Source organism: Amborella trichopoda, chromosome 9 (assembly GCF_054954075.1).
Source record: "Amborella trichopoda isolate Santa Cruz 75 chromosome 9, AtrichopodaSantaCruz75HAP2 v2.0, whole genome shotgun sequence".
Classification (NCBI taxonomy): Eukaryota; Viridiplantae; Streptophyta; class Magnoliopsida; order Amborellales; family Amborellaceae; genus Amborella; species Amborella trichopoda.
Genome location: NC_142344.1, coordinates 27,829,883 through 27,851,948, shown reverse-complemented (window position 1 = coordinate 27,851,948; position 22,066 = coordinate 27,829,883). Strand labels below are relative to the sequence as shown.

The window sequence follows — 22,066 nt, the reverse complement described above, 5'->3', positions numbered from 1 at the left end:
TTCTTTATGATTTATCGGTATTTTTTGTCTGAATATCTTATTAATAAATTGAAAAAGCTCATATAAGGTTGAGGCCCTAAACAATAAAAGGCTCACCTCAAAATATACTAGTCAATGCCGAAAAACCCTCAAATCCAATCATCTCAACCTTGAGATACATGGATGTGGAAAAAAATAAGCTTCAAGTCTTGAAAATAGTGCATCTTGTAATGTATTATCTAGATCATCAATTTTCAAGATTTTGTTGGCCAAATTTTTATTCTGTTAGCCAAATTTTTATGGGTGCGGTTTGTATAGAGCCGAGGCTCTAAACAATCAAAATAAAGCACACCTTTAAATAGTGTCGAGAAATGTGGTTTCAATATTGGAAATCTTTGTAATAGCTTTAAAATATATTTTTTTCTTAAATTATAAAATTTAAAGCTTCAAAAATAGTGTAGATCGAGCAGATCTATGAAAACTTGAAAATTCGTGGTCCAAAACTGCATTACAAGATGCATTATTTCCAAAACTTGAAATCCATTTTTTTCTCATATCCATGCATCATGATGTCAATATCATCAATTTGAAAATATTTGAGCACCAAAACCACCTCTTCTAGTGGAATTTTGAGATGGGCTCTAATTTGATTGTTTAGAGCCTCGGCTCTATTTAAACTTTTTCCAATTTTTATTCTGTTAGACATATAGTCCATAGAATAAAATGTGTGCAACAGCTTTATTTGAACTTTTAGGAAACGTGCTTGGGTCAAGACGGTAGAGGCTAGGTTCTCATAGCCCAACGCCCAAGGTTTCAAAAAACGCTGGGCGGCCCCTAGGCGGTCTGCCTGGCGCCCAGCACTTAGGCGGGCACCTAAGCGGGTGCCCAGAACCTTGGGTGCCCTACGGTGCAAATTCTTAGTTTTTTTTTTACATATATTTGTTATCCAAACGCACATATATGCATATATTTGTGTCAAAATTTGTAATTTATTCCAAAATGTGAACCATACAAAACATTTAAAAGTCTAATAGGCTACTGTAAGGTCTCCAACTCTCAAATTCAGAAATTCTCCATATTGGCATATTCCATATCCATAAAATAAACCATAATAACATCCAAGTCTCCAAGTGATCAACAAATTGACTTCCAAAACTATAGAAAAACCGGTAAACCATATAACGAAATAGTCCAAAAAGGCAAAAAAATTACAAACCACACAACGAAATAGTCCAAAAAGGTAAAAAAATTACAAACCACATAACTAAATAAAAATCGTTCAAACTCCAAATGTCTAAAGCCCAAACCAAGATGGTGAAATAAAGTATTAAAGTTACTTCAAAAGAAGAGAGAAGACAATCAAGACATCAATAAGAATCAGATTCATCATCTTCATTGCTTTCATCAGCATCAGAATTGAGGCCGCCATCATCAGAATCGTCACCCTCTTCGATATATTCCTCTTCTTCCAGATATTCTTCTGAATTTGCATCCTCTTCCTCTATCTCCCTCTGTGAAGTACGAGCAAAAGAAGTTGCTCGAGTGGCCCTTTGAGGATCAGAAGCTTGCCCTGAAGCCTCCGCAACCATTTCCCATGTCAAACCCTCCCCAGTGAAGACCTCCTAAGTACCAGGGTCACTAACTAGCTAATCTAAAGCATTCTCCATGTCTTTCGAAGAGATAGGGTCCTTCTTTGGCTGGTTTTTCTTCTCCTTGAGCCTTTGATTCTCTCTAACAAAAACTAAGTCATTGAGCTTCATTTGCTCAAGCCTATTTCTTCTCTTTGTATGCACCTATAAGGAAAAATAATGCAGAAGTAACTACTATAGGTTTATGATCTTCTGACCTTTTATGAATCTATATTACAAAATGAATATGAACTTATAAACAAAAAAAGCATACAAAATTTTATTCCTTTAAAATAGTAAAATAGTAAAATATCATTTCAAGCGAACTCTAATTGCGCTCACAATCAGACGATGTAGTTGTCAAACTCAAGATCCGCATAGCCATCTTTTGGAGGTTTGGTGCGCTTCTCCCATGTTGTCTCCACCATTGGGTTACAATATGTGGGCAACGTTTATAATTAATTTACGTTTTTAACATTATCAGAACTTGAAAGAAAATTATAAATTTATATTTTATAAAACAAAAGTACATAAGGCAAAAGAATATTACCTGGTTCGTCTTTGTTTCTCTGCCTTAATGTCATATCTTTCCTAAATGACACTAAAGAACACTTGTACAAAATTAGCTCTTCAATTGATATCTTATCTTGGATATTTGGATCATGAACTAATTTCTCAAGGTACTCATTAAAGCCATCAATAATTACCCCTTTTGACTCAATATCTATATCTGCATAAAAGAATTTGGGGTTCAAGTAGTACCCCGCGGTATGCAATTGTCTATGGAGCTGCCTATCCCATTTATCATCTATAATTTCCTAAATTGGGGCATACTTCGCTGCATCATCTCCCAAATTCTCTGCAATCTCATTCTTAGTCCTTTCCATTGCATCATATATAAAGCCCATGGAGGGCTTATCAGCATCAACCAAGCACAAGAAGTTGACCAAGGAAAGAAATACTAATATCTCATGCTTCACCCCACGCCAAAAATATTTCAAAAGAATAATATCTCATGTCTTCTTTGCCTTGGCATCTCTAGACCACTTACACCTACTCCACTCCTCTGAAGCAAACATAGACTTTAATGCGATCATCCTCTTATACATGTTCTGTAAACTAAGGTAGGCAATGGCAAATCTAGTGACCCTAGGCCTCACTGGCTCTCTCTTTTTTGTAAACTTGCGCATCATGCTAAGGGTAAGTATGTGACTGTATATAAAGATTGTAACCTCCTTAGCCTTAAAAATAATTCCTTTAATAGGAGGCAATTCACCAATTGCCTCAAGCATAAAATCTACGCAATGTGCAGTGCAAGGAGTCCAAAATATGCGAGGCCTCTTTTGTCGAAGCAAATGACCAGCAACTAGATTGGGAGCAGCATTATCTGTGACCATTTGAATTACCTGTTCCTCCCCAACTTCCTCAATTATTAATGAAAGAAAATATATAATGCACATCATGAACATCATTGGAAGCATCGATTGAGCATAAAGAAATATACCCATGGGACAATTTACTAATAAATTCATGTTATTCCTCCTCCTTTTATCACTCTACATATCCGTTATCAAAGAAACCCCAAATTTAGTCCATCCATCCTTATGAGTCTTGAGATATTCATTAGTGTACTCGACTTCTTTCTTCAGTAGTGGCTCTCCAATCTCATAAGGAGTTGGAGCTTTCAAACTTGGTCCAAATTACCCAATTGCTTCCAACATTGTATGGAAGCTATTCAAACTAACAGTATTAAAAGAAAAATGCCCGCATGGTAAAACCACTGAGCAATATATTGAATCACCCTGGCTTTATCTTCCTTTTTAAACCTATTTTCAATTGTCACCTGTTGTTTCTCCTTTCCCTTGCCTTTTTCAATTACTGTATCAAGGCTAGGTGTAAAGAAACTATCTATAGGCCCTCTCATACGGCCTTCTTAGACCCAAAAGCCCTCTGGTCTTAGAGCTCTGAGTACCAACCATGGCTACCTCTTCTTCTCCCTCTTCATCATCCTCTTTTTCAGTTTCAATAATATCATAAAAAATATGAACCACTGACTTTAATTCTATTATATCCTTTTTTTTTGCAACTGTTTTACTCTTTTAAGCTCCAATGTGCTCCAAATTTCTTTCTTTACAAGATCTGGGACTTCCTTACATGCGGCGACATCACTTCTAATACCGGCAAGATGTTTCTTAAATCTATTTATACTGACATTAGAAACATATCCACATAAATTGCACATAATTTTATTTTTGTCATTCTTATCCGTGTTAACAAAATATTTCCTTCCTTGATCTCCACCCCTAGTAGACCCCACAGAAGACAGACTGACCTTTTCTACCCAATCTCTGATCTTCAATGTTGACTATCTCAGTCGAGCTACAAATCGACTTAAAAATCTTCTAATACCACCAATAACACCCTAAAAATAATTTCAGTAAGCAAAACAAACTTTTTCAATTCACAAGAAGTATTTTCGATTCTCAGCAATTGTTTTAGATTCTCATAAATAAGTTTAAGATTGAGGGATTCTCGTTTTTTTTTTTCAGTTTGGGGCTAAAAAATAAACCCTTAAACTTATTTTGCACAAACTTTGAGGTCAAAATGACCCCTTCGACCTTTTGGGGAAGTTAAAAAAAAAAAAAAAATCGTAAACTATGCTAGGCACCCGCCCAGGGACAACCGCCTGTGTTGGGGCACCCAGGATCGGGTGCGGAAATTTTTTTTTGGGCGCCCAGGCGGGTGCCTAGGCGTTGGGCGGTTCGTTTTTTTAAACATTGCTAATGCTTCAAGCTGCATTCCTATATAACCTTGTCAAAAAAAAAAAAAAAACTTCATACAAATTTTTGAAATTTTGATTATTAAATTCAGTTTTGTAAAACATACCCGGCATGTTTTCTCTTTGAGCTACGTAACTTGTCAAAAAGTCAAACATAATATTTTTTTTTTTTTACGTATGTAACTTTTTATAAATTTTTTAAAATTTAATTATTAAATTCAGTTTTGTCAAACATACCCTTAGAGCGAGTTTGCTAACAGGAAATGTCTTCTATGAACTTGGAAACTTTCTATTTACGTTTCATGTTTGGCGTTTGATAAAAAAATGAAAGTTGAATGAAGAACTTCACTTTACTTTACTGTTCAAGTTCCCTCTCTTGTTGACTTTGTGTTAAAAAAAGTTCCGACCTTTTGGTCGGAACGTGAAGTGGGAAGTTTTTATAAAACTTCACCCACGAAAGTTTGCCCTGAGCCTCTCTTCGCAGCAGGCCGCCATCAACCAGAGCCCTCTCGCTGAGCCATCCCTCTCCTCTGTTGTTCGCTGCACTCAGCCTCCTCTTCTTCCGTCCTCGTTACCCTTCCAGCATCCCTCTTCACAGAGCCTCCTCACTTGCTTCTCCTCTCTTTCTCTCTCTTTCCATTTCTAGAAAATGGCTTTCTTTCTCATCTCTCTCTGCAGAACTACTTCATTCTCTCTCCATCTAGCTGTGTAGCCCTAAATCTCTTTCTCTCTCTGTCACCAACCTCCCATCCGTCATTGACATCAGAGCTCCAGGTATGGTTCTTTTTTTATTTTTTATTTTTTTTCTGTAAACCTATTTCTCTTGCTAGGGTTTTGTTGGTTCTTGAATCTCTGTATTTTTTCCCCTGATTTTCAAGATATGTTTATTAATGGATGTATTTTTGCCAATTTATGTGATTTTGGGCTGGTTTTGGAGATGTCATGAGAGTTGTGGCATTTTAGTTAATATTTTTTTGGGGATTTTTTGTTATTATAGCTTTATAAGTATCTTTATGACATTCTTCTTGGAGATTTATTTTCTGATGATTTGTGATATCTGTGATGTCTTCCTCATTGAAGAACACAGTATTGTGTTGGATTAATCTGTGTGCTCAGTAATTTATTGCTCTATTCTTGTGGAGTGAAGAGTGGGGTTGCATGATCTCAATATAGTTATTGCAAGAGAGGTATTTGGATTTGCTTGGTTTTAACACTTCAATTTGACCTAAAATGCTGATATTTGCAACTAAACGATAAAACTTCGCATGTATCACATAACTATGTTTCTGTGATTATAGCTACCCAATTCATAAATCTCTTGTTAAAGGGTGTAAATGCTGATTTTAGAATGTGAAATAGCATTCATCTTTTGAACTCTGCGGCATGAAATGTAATTTTATATAATTATGATTAATAGTAAAACAAAATAGTAATTATATGGGAGTAATTATATAATGATTATATAATTTTTAATGGGTAGCATTTTACGCAGCAGTGACCTCTAACCTTTTTTGATAAGCTAATGGACTCTCCATAGCACTGACTGTTGTGCCACTGAATGGATTTTAAAATATCACTTTTGATAGTCTGGGACTCGAAGTATTTCGTATAAAAGTGTGACTCAAACCAATAAAACTTGGCTTGATGATTTTGGCTTAGCATCAGAAATGATGCCCCCAAATCTTGCTGGTCTAGGGCTCCTTGGAGCTTCCATCAAATTGATCTTTAGCACACTTTAGGGAAGGGGAATCCTATTAACTATTCATTTGAGCTCTTGGGGATTCTGTTTTTCCTGTTTTTGTTCATTGTAAGAAACATGATCTCTTCAGTTTTCCGCTAAATATTCTGTTGCATCAATCCTAGTGATACATGGCCATATCAAGTAGGAGTTAGGGGCTTCTTGATTTGTAGAACAAAGTGTATTGTGTTCTATGGTTGATCTTGCTATTCACAAAAACCAATGATTTGGCAATCATATGCCCATGTATTAAGCCATATCCCTCATAATCTAGAATAATGTCTTGTATGACTAAAGGGAAAAAAAGAATTGAAAAAAGATGGTAACTTAGTGCTTGGACTGCTTTTTTGGGGTTATCATTCCTCTAATCAATATGATGTTATTTTCTTTTGTATTACTTTTAAGGTTTGTCATGTCATTAAATGATCAAATATGTAAGAGTTTTTTCCATATGACATCCACCTCTCTATCTATCTACATGAAAAAAGTCCATTTATCTTTGTTCTTTGATTGTTATTTTACAGCAGCATATGCACATGGTTTCTCATTGTTGCTCAAGGTGTAGGTTAGATGAAGGTAATAATTTGGAATATTATCTTCTATACTATCGTCTTTTTTGAGGGCCTCTATTTTGTTTTGTGGCAAACCCTTGATGCTAAATAAGATGGATTGCTTGCATTCTAGCAGTAATTTGGTTCATGGTCTTAGGTTGTCTTTTATTTTCGTGTTGAAATTAGTACTAGAAGGTCTTACATCTGGCATGTGTTGTTGACATGTAGTTAAACTTGGACGAGTTCATGTTTAGCATTAACCTACAAGGTCCTTATATTTTTTTTTATGAATGAAATGGTACCCCTAAAAAGTGTCTATGACTTAATTGGGTGATTTGAAATTGATGGTAAAATAAACAATTGAAGCATATCAGTTGCCCTTTTTCTATTCTTTATTTTCTAAAGTGTACTGAAAATCTTCGTCCACAATTTTCTCTCCTAAGGTTATGGATTTTGTTTTGTTGGAACTCTTTGAGACAAGTTTTGTATTGATCCTTGAGACATTTTGTCTTTCGCTCTTTCAATATGCGCAAGACTTTTGAATATGCACAAGGCTTTTGATAATTGCATAGTTCCTACTTATATTTATCGATTTCTAGATGCTCTTTCATGTGCATTGTGATTTACCACTCTCTTTGTATGATACTTTCTTGTAGTATTTTAAATCTAAATGAAGCATCATACTCACAGGTTCTGCAAAACCAACATTCTCCAGTCAAGATGCAGTGACAGCAAACGAATTGATAAAAGAGCTTATTGATTGGAAAATTATTCATGATGAAAATGGAATGTAAGAACTTGGACCACTTTGAATTTGGTTGTTAGATACTTTTCACTTTGTTTTATTTTCTAACTTTGTACTTATTATTATTATTTTTGAGTATATAATCTTGTAAGTCCTTTCCTTATATCAAATTATCAGCACACAGAACTCCATTTTTATCTCACTTGTCTCACAATATTATTGACATGTTATTATTAGAGTTATTCCATGACCTGTTCTTGATTTTGATGTACCAGTTACATCACATTTCCTTTTTACTTGTATTTATCAACAAGGCTTTAAAACTTCCAAAGACTTGATCTTTTACCTCTGATTAGTGACTCAGCTTGGCTTGGTAGGTTCCTGAGCTGAGTCATACAGGATCGATTTGGTTGAATCTATTAATTAACCAATAAAAAGAGGCTTCACTCAGTTGATTCTTGTGATATTACAGGGCACTTGCCAAGGTATTGAGGCAATTCACAAGTACTTATTCAAATTTCATATTTGAATAAGATAGCAGATTTTCACTGGTGAATGTAAGTAGTGGTGAAGTTATTACAGGTTATTGTTGAAGGGGCAGATTTCTTACTACTTGCATTTTGAATTATGTATGTTTAAACTATTACAGGTTATTGTTGAATGGGCTGGTTTTGTACATGGTTATATATGGATGCATGAATTGTGAGTGTTGCTTGACGTGCATCACAGTTAATAGATAACATATAAATGTTGTGTGCCATTATAATATGAGAGAGAGAGAGAGATAAGAGAGAGAGAGAGAGAGAGAGAGAGAGAGAGAGAGAGAGAGAGAGAGAGAGAGAACACACAAATGTGATGTGCATGACTTGTGAATGACGTATTTTTTGAGTTGTGAATGACGTATATTTTTTAGGTTGGGATATGGATGTATCAGTGGTGAATGTAAGTAGTGCTCAAGTTATTACAGAAAACTAATATTCTACTTTACTTTCAATTGATATTGTATTTCCAAAAATAATATTCTACAAATTAATAAAAAATAAATAATATCTAGGTCTCAATTTTGACATTTACATCTTGCCTATTACTTAAAGCTAATCCAATACAAATACCCAGTTCTTCTTTAACTTTCCAGGAGGTTGTCAAACATAGAAACCAGGAACTTCTTAAGTTTCCAGGAGGTTATCAAACACAGAAACCAGGAACTTCTTAACTTCCCAGGGATGTTGTCAAACACAGAAACTAGGAACTTCTTCAGGAACTACTAATGGATAGTTCTTCAGAAACTTCCAATTTACAGTTCATGAGCTTGCTTCCAGTTATCAAACAGGCCCTTAATGTTTTCTCTTTGACCTGCAGAGGGCACCAAATAAATCAATAGTACACAAAGAAGCTATCGGTGTCACCTCTAGTGGTGTGAAACCCATCTTCCCAGCAGTTGCAGCCATGGCATCATCATCCTTCTTCTCTTTCTCTCGAATTCCAGCCTGTCTTTCTCGCACTACCCTAAAAAGGCGTTCTCTCTCTTCTCGTTGCTCTCCTTTCGTCCAACCTCCTGATGTGGCTTAGTTAGCAGAGAGTGCTCGAATTTCACTTACCGCAAATGAGGTAAATCCCTCCTCCCCGGTATTCTCTTTTGGTTTTACTCTTCACTGGGGTTTTATGAAGAAAACCAAACTTAAAGTACATATTTAATTGTGTTTCGAAGGTTGTTAAATGCATCTTTTATTAACGGAAGAAGTTCACTGGCTGCTCACTTGATGTCACAAATTGGTAAACTGGCCTCATCGTTTTGGAGAAACATTGTCTCTGTTTTTCATTGTTTGTTGATGTATGGGTTCATTTACAGGAATCCTGAATTGTTTTCCTCTCCATATGATAATGATGATTTGATCATTCTATGATACTTCTGGTTGTTGGGTTCTGTGAATGGGTATTTGCTTTAAAGCAAATGGGAGAGAACACTCCTTGACTATGAACTGGTATTTTGAACAATGATTGTAATGGTCATAAATGTGATGAAACGAGTGCTAATTCGGAAAGCTCCATGTGATGCATGAGTTTGGCATGAATGTAATACTTTTGCTTTCTACCCCAGCCCTTGTTTCTTGATAAGGGTGCTTGGCCCTCTTTTGCAACTAAACTGTAGAAGAAATTTGAACATTACTGTTCTTTGTTATATAATTAATATTTCAAATTAGTGGCAGCGATCACTTCAATTTATGTTTCCATGTTTTTCTTCTGCTAATTGGCAGGCCGGCATTTTCTCAGGTTTTAAGGCTTATTTAATCTAGATTCTAGCTCCATTATTTTTCTTTTGGTAGTAAAGAGGATATACCTCCATTCGATCTTGGCTGAATGAGAATAGCTATACTTGACATGCTCTTGGCTCATGCTAATTATGATATTAAAGACCTATATTGACATTGACATGATTGTGACATAACTTCGTACTTTATTTTCTTGTTATCTTTCGGACAATTCACTTTCTATTGGATATTTTGTGGCTCCTATTTCAATGTTTCTATTTTGCTGAAGGGAGTGAGAACATCACTTTCCCTTATGGATCTCAAATTTTGTAAATCATTTTTGACTCACGATAATATCTCAGAAATGGCAATGGAAAATCTACTTGACCGTCGAAATAAAAAAAAATCAATCTTTATAGTTGAAATTTGTGATTTTTAGTACATTTTCTTATGAAATGTTTTTACATTTCAGATTGAAGAGTTTGGTCCCAAAATCAAACAAGTCATAGACTGGTATGTACGACTGTCTTTAATCATAAATGATAAAATTTTCTCCTTCTCGTCAGCCATAAATTCATCATACATCATTCTATAGGAAAAGTACTTTGGAGTTGCCTTTAATTTGTCATTCCTATTTATTATCCAAAATTTGTTGCTATTCCACTCAATTAGTTTGTTGAGCTGAAAATCAATGAGTAGCTTCTCAATTTTATTTAAAAATCTTAATTTAAGAATAATGAAGTCTACTTCTCTCCATTAGAATTCAGAGGATCATGTTATAATTGTTATGATCCTATGATGTTCTGATTCAGTATTTAAGTCATTATTAAAGTACGACATGACCAGTACAGTCCAACATGACCTATACATATGATATTGTATGAGTGTATATACTCATGCATCTACATATAGACCCACACGTGCACATTGGTATGTGTTGGAAACTACATCTGTATTTTTCTAGTTATGAATGTATATTTTCCCCTAATTGTTTTATGTGTGCATCCTATGTAATGCCCCTCCAATATCTATATGTGCACATGTGCATGATGATTTACATACCACTATGTTGGCTACTGAAACATCAAAAATTTTGAGAAACTCATTTGAAATTAGTACCTCTGTGACAACTTGACCAATAAGATAATATGCCTTTGCAATGGAATTTGTCCCCCATGTATTTGAAGCTATGGACAGCTATATGTATTAAAAGAAAGCAAGTAAAAGCAAGTACTGTCCCATGGGTTGGAGAATTCTATATTTGTGTGCACTTGTTCATGCATCATCTTTGGCAAGCATTTTTCTTGTTTTCATGTAAAGATGACAGAGAATGTATTCGAGATTAACATTTTCCAATTCTTTCATAGAATAACTGATGTAGAGAACTTGAGAAAATAATAAAAATCAGCAAGAAATCTCAACCAAAACGCATGCAATTTTGAGGAAACCCTAGAGTTCCCGCCCTAGCCTTCTTTTCTTTCTTCAATAGAAGTCTGTTTTTCTTTAAAAAAAAGTATGTGATCTCCCTCCAGCCATCCACAGCCCACTTAAATATTGCCTATTTAATATTTTGGACAATATTTGTCCATAAAATTAAATTTTTAACCAAAAAGTCTGACTTAATATAACTTGAAATTAAACTCCCTATCATCATCATCATCATCATCATTATCATTTTAGCCTTTTCCCTATATATATATATATATATGTGGAAAAAGATGTCATTATAGCTAGTATATATGGAAAAAGATTGCCTTAGCTACTAGCTATAATGAATAGTATAAGCTACTGATGCAGGGAGAAAAAACTAAAACTAATAACAAATGTGAGAGAATTTACACTTTCTCAAGGTCTGCAAGCGAATCCACCCCAAAACGATCGCTTCACAAGATCAACTTATTGAATTTAGATCTTTTCACAAGATCAACTTTTTTTCAATTCTCATTCTTTGATCATTCTCTGATCTGTTTACAATGAAGAGACATCTCCCTTTAAATAGACTTTGAAGAAAATAAATAATTAAATAAATAAAAAAACCACAAAAATGAACTCTCTCTCTTCCACGTTTTACCTCTCCCTCCCTATTTTCTCTCTCCATCACCATATTTTCTCTCTTTCCTCACTGTCTCTATACCCATCACGTGGAGTCCCCTGAATCAAGGAAACTCCCCCATCTTCATATACTCCCCATATTCTTCCCATATCTAAATCCCTATCTTTCTCATACGTAAATCGCCCTTAAATCTCTCACTAGATCTAAGATAAGCTTAAAAAAACCTAACTCACACCAAGATTTATCTTTCCTAAAAACTCACGCTACCCATTCCTAAAAAGATAAATTTTAAAAATAATAAAATTCAGTTCTAAAGTTTTCCTAATTTCTATCTGCATCATTCTCCCCGGTTGGGAGAAGCTCAACCTCGAGCTTGAAGCCAATCATGCTCTAATAATTGGCGATGTAATCCCACCATGCGCTTCAGCACCTTTTCTTTAATTTTTTATTAAGCCGTTTCAACAAATGCTTCATACTTATCTTGAAGTAGAACACAGTGAATTTAGATTCAATCTTGATTTCTCCTTCAAACTCACTTGTTTGGATTTCAAATACTGCATCACACGTATGTTCTTCATAATTTATTTTCAAAATTTCTTCTTTTTCTTTAGATTTGATATTCAAAATTTCTAGCACATTGGCATCGCCTTTTGTATCGAGACATACTTCTTCATATTCTTCTTCCTCTTGTTTCGATTGTAATCTATGAAAGAAATCTCGTAGAATTTGTTCTACTACTTTGCTAATGCGCTCTGCGAGGTCTTCTTTGGGTCTCTCAAATCTTTGATCCAATCGCTGCAACCATTGATTCATGTCACGAACTTTGTTTCGAACATCTTCTAAGAACTCAAGGCTCTCCATATCAGCACAGATCTTAGGGCTCTAATACCAATTGATACAGGGATAAAATAATTAAAGTAAAAACAATAACAAAGGTTAGAGAATTTATCCTCTCTCAAGGTCTGCAAGAGAATGCACCCCAAATCAATCTTTTCACGAGATCAACTTTACTCAATTTGGATCTTTTCACAAGATCAACATATCTCAATTCTCATTCTCTGATCATTCTCTGATTTTTTTACAATGAAATGACATCTCCCTTTAAATAGACTTTGAAGAAAAGAAATAAAAGAACCACAAAAATTAACTCTCTTTCTCTTCCACGTTTTTCCTCTCCCTTCCTATTTTCTCTCTTTCCTCAAGTGTTTCTATACCCACGTGTGGAGTCCCTTGAATCAAGGAAACTTCCCCATCTTCACGTACTCCCCATTTCCTTCCCATATCTTTTTCATACTTAAATTTCCCTTAAATCTCTCATTAAATCTAAGATAAGCTTAAAAAAAACTAACTCACACCAAGATTTACCTTTTCTAAAAACTCACACTACCCATTCCTAAAAATATAAATTTAAAAAAATAATAAAATTGAATTTGGAATTTTTTCAAATTTTTATCTGCATCATCTACTAGCTCCCAGGCATCAGATCTTTATTGAGTGGTTCAAAATTCATATCACTATTTTAATTTTAATTCTTTTTCTATAAATTAGATTAAGATAAAATTTTGGGTGTATATACCTAACACTATTGTACACCATATAAAAATATAAAACAATTACTTTCAATAATTTAAAATAACCAAATTACGCCATCATTTTTCAGGGGTATTTTAGGTGCACCTCACTGAGGCACACACCCACAAAATTTGCAGTTAATCTGATTTCTTAAAAAACAAAATAAAATTCAAACACTGTCAGACAACCGTGTTATGGACGTGACTCATGAGTGTTTTTTAAGTGTTTCCCACATGTGTGTGTGTGTGCATGTGTGCATGTGTTTTCCTAATATATATTCCTCTGTGTGTGTGTGTGTGTGCGCGTGTGACTGACGTGAATGGGAACTAAAATTTATTCTTCAACCACCATTGTCTTTCGATGATGTCCATGAAATGTTGAGATCAATCTTCTAATTGCTATTAATATAAGGCGTCTAATCAAGTAGACACACATGCACGCACACACACTCTACTATAGTATATTGAGTTAGTGACTATGGCAACTCTTTATAATCGAAATTAATCTTATATATCAATATTCAAAAAAAGAATCCCATCATATATCTAAGGACTATGGATCACGATCCCATGTGAAACGGGATTGAGATCCCATGCTAAATGGGATCATGGTCCCATATTGTCCAAGGGCAAGCTCCCAAGGAGTTTCAGCCTTGGTAACACCAAACCCCCGAGGAAAGTCGCTCTGCTTAACTATGGCTAGATATACATTTAGTAACACAATCCCTAAATTCAAAATCTAGAAAACAATACCTGTGTAGGACCAAAGGGGCTTGGCTGCTACATGAGTGTGACACGTGAGGTGGGCATAGAATGAAAGGGTTTGGGTAATGATTGGGAGTTCTAAATAGGTTAGAATTTAGGATTTATAAAGGGTTTTAGGTCCCTTCGGAGATTGGGACTTCAGGGTTTGTGCCTTATGAAGGTTTCCTAATTCTGGTAGAATTAGATAATACGGGGTCTAAATGAAGTAGAAATAAGTCAGCGTTATGGGAAGAGTTTGGTTGGGTTAGGGCAAGGTTTACTACAGGTTTTATGCTATCTAAAGGGATCAAAGTTTGCTGGAATTTCACAGTTCAGTAAGGAATGATGGTAATAAGAAGGGTTCTGTGGTTGAATTAAGGCAAACCTATGTTTTGAGGTTGTAGGGGGGTGTGTGATGGGTTTTAGGAGGCATTGGTTAGCTTATTATGGTTCAAGAAGGGTGGTTTGGAAGGGAAATATTCTATTTCAAATTCAATCTCTGCTATGACTGGCCTTGAGCCTACACCTTTATATATGTAGTTCTGAACATCTTGTCTTCCTTAACTTGATGCTAAGGCAACCCTAAATCTTTCCTAGATCTATCTCTTCTAATATTAGGGAACTAGATCCTAGTTACTAGAATTTCCCAACTTAGATGTTCGTCCCACTCCTAGATTTTTGTTCTAGCGCCTCTAGATAGGGATCTTGATCCCACTTTTTAGGGATCGCTCCTAGCTACTCGAAGGGGCAACAAGAGGCCAAAAAGATGATTCATTTGGGTTGTAGTTGCTCTCTCTCACACACACACATGCTTTTGGATGTTGTAAAGTGTAAAACTGCAAATGGAGCAACTTGTTGCTTTTGAATGTTGTAAAGTGTAAAACTGCAAATGGAGCAACTTGTTGCTTTTGGATTTTGTGTTAGTGTTAAATTGTAAATAAAACATATTTTTATCAATAAAATCAGATCACTGTAATGTTATTGGTTATCCTGTCATGCATTGTCATGATGTTTTATTGTATTTTATGAGATAATTGTTACATAAACTACACCTCAAATGAATATGATAATTTTGTTAATTAAATAAAGATTAATTAATAAATAATAACTTTTTTATTTTGTGTGCCCATTTTTATTGCATTTTTTGGAATTATTAATTTTTTAAATTTTTGATTTAAGAAATTATTTATTAATTTAGAAATTGTACGAAATGTGCTTCCGACCTAGGGAGCTTCCTACTGTGTTGATCCATCATTCCCCTTAATGCGCCCACCCCTGCTCCTGCTCCAAGTAATTATGAATTAGATCCTCTATAGTTCTAGAAAACTAACCGTTTTAACATGTTTTAGAATAATTGTAACAAAGGGAAAAAGGAAAGTAACTTCAATTTACTCTGACAAAGTCAATGTTCCAGAAGTTCCTATTTAAATATAAAATTTGTGATAAAAAATTTCATCTGAGTTTTGACCAAGATTTGAGACAGAAACATTCGAAGTGAGAAAAAGCTTAGAGATGGTAGTCATAGGTCTCATAGAGATTTTTGATTTGAGATTTGAATCACCTCAAACAAACCTCCCAAGTGAAAATTTATGCTCATAAAAACCAATCTGCATCAAAAGTTTGGTTGATCAGCATTTGTAAAACCAATAAGTTGAACAATGGAGTTGGAGACCATACGTGAGGGGATTGCTTAAATTGTTGAGCATCTTCATGGAGTGATGGGTCACAGCAGGATCAGTATGAGGATCAAATGCATAGTTACCGGAATCTATCCACCAACCTCGCGTTTCCGGTTCCTAAACCCGATTCCTAAACCCGATTCCGCGTTTCCGTTAAGGAATCTCCACGGAAACCGTTTTTCGGAACCAAGGAAACTCGATTCCTTAATTTCGAAATCTCGATTCGACACAACTTTAGAAAACTTTTTTCGGAACAAAGGAAACTCAATTCCTTAATGTCGGAATCTCGATTCAACACATCTTTAGATTCCATTTATCAGAACCAAGGAAACTTGATTCCTTAATTTCGGAATCTCGACCCAACATATCTTTGAAAACTTGAATCCATTAACTGTGGGTAGACATTATCAAATATATTGAATCTAGATACTAGCTAGGATTAAATCTTGATTTCATGTCAATTGGAGTAGAAATCTTCTTTCAAATGCTTCTAGTGGTTGCAGGGTTTCATTATTTTACTTGTGCCACCCTGGATGGCCTTTACTTTAAAATATAATTGGTAAATACAACATATACAATTAAAAGTAAAACCATGGTGTAGACATAATCCTATTTTGTCTTTATAATAATGAAGTCAAAATCACAATTTAGGAATACTTGTCTTTTCTATATAATGACCATAAGTTCAATAGTCAACACAATCACTTTAAAAATCGACAAACCTTTTAATAAGAGACATCCAATATAGGTTCTAAAGTTGATGAGGCTCAAGATGTGCTTGTGGCTTCCTTCTCCATAAAAATGAAATCTTGATTCCTAGTAAGGGTCGTCAAACGCATTCCATAGTCCATATTACTGCAATCTGGCATGGATCTCTGATTTATATACTTTAAAAACTTGATTCCAAATATGTTAGAATCCCGATTCGAAACAACAACATATCTATGTTCCACATATGTCAGAAACTCAATTCCATAGATGTCGAAAACTCGATTCTGCATATTAAAGAATCTTGACTCCCGGAGTGTCGATTCCAGGGGGATGGGAATCCCGATTCCAAGGAGGATGGAATCTCGATTCCATAGGTGAATAGAACTTGGATCTCTTTCGGTCGAAACACGATTCTCAAAAACTAGGAACCTCGTTCCCAGTGATTCCTATTGTACGGGCAACGATTCCTAGGACAAGAATCTTCTAGCTGGTTGTGATTCTGGTTCCTAAAACGATTTGGGTTCCTAGGCGTTTCCAACAACTATGATCAAATGGATGACCTTTTTATGTATTTGGTTTATCACTGCTTTTGATTAGTTGGGCTCCTGATAATGGCCATTTATGCTTGACTAAAAGATGCTATTGGTGCAATATTTGATACGTAAGATTTAAGAAATTGTTGCCCTCGATGGCTAGTTGGTTAGAAAAGAAACTTGCTATCATTTCTAGATTCGTAAAATCGAATTTATGCGCATTGTGCACTCAAAGATGCACTTCCTTAAATGATCTCAACTTGAAGATTTCTTTAATTTATTAAACCTGATTGATATTCTGAGTACAAAAATGATAACTCTCAAAGGCTCCCTCCATTTGCTTCCAACTTGATTTATACTGCCACTTACCATGAAAAATGGAATTGTTCTCATGTTTGTCATGTCTGAAGGTTCTTGTAGCTATTTCATTCTTTGTAAAACCTGTAGTCACTACTTGTGTTAAATTGGTGGGTAATATTCATTTTATAGGATTGGGGCACTGGCGTGATTGTTTATGGTGTTGGGGCACGCAACACTACATCCCATGTCTGAATCCCATGCTGATCAACCATAAAGAAAAAAAAGGCAAACTACTCATTTGATTGGATTTTGATCCATGAAATACTCTCTTGGATAGATAAAACAAAGTTATACAATTTGTAGCTACCATTTTTCCAAATCATGAAGGTTTGACTAACAATTTTCTCTAACCCCCCTTCCCCCCACCCCCACAAATCCTCCAAAATTCAGGGATGTAAAAACAGGTACGGTTCAGATCCAATAAATAAAAAATATGGAAGTTTATTTTATATATTATAATAATACAGTTAAGACATATTTCTAAGTATATTTTTAATATTTTAGTTGACCATACTTGATAGGGTCCAGGCTGGACCCAGACCCTGACCTGATCGGGGTCAGGTCGAGGTTGAGGGGACCCAGATCGAACCCATAGGGCCCACTATCTGGGTCCAGACCCAGACTAAGTAGGTTGATCCATTGGGTCCGGGGGTCGAACCAACCCTTTTCATACCCCAACTAAAATTCATTTCTTGAGTTCTGATGTAGTATTGGGGAACTGCAGTTTGGTGATCGTATGTCGCATAGTTTTCAAATATGGACTCATGTTGGGCCTTGGTAGTCTCTTGATCTATGTCAAGTGGGTAGGAGTTTTGCAGAATATAAAATACAACAATAATGTTGTGCGAGTTTCATGGCTATACAACAAGTTGAGGTGGGATCTTGAGGTGAGTCCTAAGCTGGCTCACTGAGTTCTAAACTGCGGCTTGTGGCGCTATTATGGTTTGATTATTTGATGGAGGACATGTATTCTTTACTTATAATAATGTGTTTAAAGTTGTTCATTATGTAATATCTAGTCACTTAAGCTTCGGCTAATTGGTAGTAATATTGATTAGGGTGAAGGGAGGTCTAGGATAGAACCCTTGAAGTTTGTCCAGAAAAAGCCAACACGAACCTAGCTTTTTATTTAACCAAGTCATATCAAACAATTGTCTTGCATTCATGACCCTTTGGGTACTTTCTTTTTTATCATTCTTACACCACCCACAATCCATTTTTTTTTAACTTTATGTATATTTTTTAATGGATTTACTGCTTAAGTTCTTTCTAGAATTTGGGCATGTTCTTGTTTGAAATGTTTTTGGACACCAATGAAATGGACACATTTGTTAATTTATGGAATGGAATCTATTCCCCTTGCATTCTTTGCTTTTGCTTTCATCGAGTTTTGCATATAAATGATGTTTGGCCTCTTTTCTAGTTGTTTTATAAACTCCTTTATCTTTTGTTATGGTTGAGCAGGTTTGGACAACTTCAAGCTGTTAATCTTGAAAGCATTGAACCTGCACTTCGAGCCAGTTCTGTCCTAACTTTTGAATGAATTTGATACTGATGCATTTAAAAGAAAATTATGTCGATCAAATTCAGAGCATGGAGTTCAGCTGTTCCTATAAAATTCCCTTGTTTTTACATGCAGACAAGTATGGAATCTAATCTTTTCATACTGGAAGCAGCATCTAGTAATAATTGAAGATACCAGATATGGTTCTGGATATGAAGCATGGGGATATGAGTTTGTATTTGTCAAAATCAGGGACACTGATACTAGTGTCCTGTCATGTACGTCTATAAATATAATCTTGTGTATTACATAAAGATATGCATCCAGCACATCAATACACATACCATATATTAGTGCATACTTTGCATTTGGTCATAATATTTTTTTAGAAATATCTCATTTTATATTTACTCGTGTCCTAGCAGAATCCTGTATCAGTATTGATGATAACATGATACGAAACCTGCATATTAAACATGTACATGTCTCCCAGCATCGCAAGTAATAAGTATGGTAAGAAGAAAGCCATGACTTTGGTTTGGTAGGTGTAAGATGCGCATTTCGTGTTGAAATCTGCAACTGACATGTCCTTGGAAGTGTTAAGACACTTAATTAAAAGTACACAAAGTTTTTGGATGTTTGAGTGGAGTGGTAATTCTTGGGCATGATCAAACTCCTGATGCATTTTGGACATCAACAATCTCTTTGATGCCTGATTAAGATTGGGTTTTATGCCTTTGTATGAGTGAAATTTGTTTTCTGGACTCAATTGGAACATCTGTTTAGACAGTATATTTTGTCTCTATCCCACATATGGAGCTTTGCCTCCATCTCACATATGGAGCCTGATAACTCCTAGTTGTTCGAAACTTAGATTGCCATAATGATTTCAGCATGTGGTCCACTATCTCTTTGTCCCATGCATTGTTGTAGATGCTACATGTTATTCAAGACTATATGATCTGTTTTGGTTGAAGTATTCGTAGATATTAATATATTATTGCCACAGATAGGTGCACATAGAAGTGGATATTTGGTTTGACTTAAATGAACACTATTTTGCATATGAGGCGCAGTTACTTTCATTTTCCTCATTATGGATAACTTGTTGAAACCTTTATGCACTTGTGTGCGACCTAACCTGGCATCTCATGTTGCACAGATCTTAAACTTATTAAATCTATGCTTTGAGAAGGCCTTATCTGATTGTTATCTGCCTTATACCTAACTTGGTGATCGTAGTTTGTTATAGTTGTAGCAATGCTGATGTAGGCTTGATTGTGTCTTTGGGCTTCCCTTGTATCTTGTAGTATGCCTCCTGCCATTTCCAAATGTTGAGGCGAATTCTGCTCTATGAGGCTCCCTGCTTTTGAGAGTATGCTTCCTGCCATTTCCAAATTTTGAGATAGATTTTGCGCTATGAGGCTCCCTGCTTTTAAGAGTATGCGTCCTGCCATTTCCAAATGTTGAGATAGATTTTGCACTATGAGGCTCCCTGCTTTTGAGATTATCATGTTAGTCGCTTGTTTAACATCCAGTTCTGTTTTCAACAACGTGAGAGTTGCATAGTTTGCTAATTCAGTAGTTTCTTAATACCAGTTAAAGGCCTAGTGAATGATTGGTCATGTGGGGTTGTAGGGTCATTCTGTTACATGGTTCAGTCTTTCGGTTGGTTGGCATCAAGTGTGTGACTAAATGATTCAGAATCCTATTTGCCCAAGTGAAATCAAATAGCACTGGCTAATATATAATATTGCAGTTCTGTAAACCCGAGGGTTATGTGCATGGGTAATCTTTAACCCTATTTTCTTTCTAGAAATAAATTTGACACAAGGAGGGAGGGACAGAGAGAGGGATGCTAAACTCGATATCTATTACCGGAGGAAGTGAGAATACACGAGCAGATGAACCTGAAATTTTTGGAAACAGGTAAGCTTTTCACTCCTTTTTTGCTGTGAAAAAAGATGGTGGTTAACTAGAATTAATCTTTTTGCTGAAAGCTCTACTTGATAAACTGATGCAAATTTTAACATGGTACAGAGAGGCCATGATAGCAGCAGTTCCAAGCTACAGCGAGCCATTTATCAAGTTCCCAAAGCCTTGAACAAGGAATAATTTTTTAAAGGGTGCTCTCACCCCAAAAATCTTAGGGCTTCATGTAGACCTGTCATTCTTTTGCTGATCTCCTAAGAAATTTTACATTACCTGCAAAATTGCCAAAGAACTTGTACATTGACGGATTGATGAAAATTCATTTCATCCATGGGTACCTGATGCAGGACTTTTTTCATATGAACAACACAAAATATGATTAAAGTGACTTAGAAACCCATCTTAATGTCATTAAACTTGAAAGGGCTATGAATCATGGGAAAGTGTAATCTTGCTTTTTTGGGTAAAACACCCACTTGGGAGGATCCAAAATTTTAAGAATCATCTAGGGATTAGCGTTCAAATAAAAATAGCGATCTAAAAAATGGCTTGTGTTCTGTTGTGTAAGTTTTTTTAAGGCAATATATTTAGGTTGTTCGCTGGGATTAGGGCTGACAATGGTCGGGTATGGGTTGGGTCCTGCTGGACCCGGACCATAAATAGTACGTGTACCCGGACCTGGACCCGATGGGTCCAAAATGAGGGTACCCGTGGACCTGGGACCTGTACCCATACCCGATCGTGGAGGTTTGATTTTGTTTTTTTTTATACTGAAATAATTGACTGCATTAGTATTTGATTAAGTAAATTTTGTTGTGTTTTAGAAGAGTCAAACAGTAGTTCTGCTCAACAAAACCCCTACAAAATTTTACCCAAACAAGCATCCAATTCTGAGCAAAATTCGGTCAACTTCTGACGGAGCTTGAAACATTTCAGGTAAAAAAAAAGGTGAATTCTTCCATACACTAAGCATCCCCATATAAAAAATATTAGAAAAAAAAACAAATAAGCCAAAATATTGGAGAAAAAACCAAAATCAAAATTCTAACAGCAAAAAAACATGCACAGATTGGCTTAAAATTGGCACTATTAAAGATGAGATAACAAGGGGAAGATGGATCAGACAATAATTTACGTGTTTAGGAGAGGAATTGTACAAATTGGGGTTTCCAAGAACCACAGGTGCAGGGAACTATAGCACAAACCCTAGAAATCAGAGATACTTCCCTGTCTCCTTTCTCTCTGAATGCCTACTCAGAGACCTCAGGGAGATGCGGCTGCCTGGCAGTGGCTGGACTTCAAACAGAGAG

General features: G+C 35.5%; 1 long non-coding RNA gene across 38 annotated transcripts; it reads left to right on the top strand.

Annotated features, from left to right (window-relative positions):
• The first annotated feature begins 4,854 nt into the window (after positions 1-4,854).
• Positions 4,855-21,154, top strand: LOC105420343 (uncharacterized). Of its 38 annotated transcripts, none has more exons than XR_016040824.1 (10): positions 4,855-5,160; positions 6,652-6,700; positions 7,366-7,465; positions 7,893-7,977; positions 8,780-9,028; positions 10,142-10,182; positions 18,785-18,963; positions 20,135-20,265; positions 20,641-20,753; positions 20,865-21,154. It is a non-coding gene; the product is annotated as an uncharacterized LOC105420343 (long non-coding RNA). The 38 variants fall into 38 exon arrangements; XR_016040817.1 differs by having other exon boundaries at positions 18,785-19,102; positions 20,135-20,199; XR_016040819.1 differs by having other exon boundaries at positions 18,785-19,102.
• Positions 21,155-22,066: the final 912 nt, after the last annotated feature.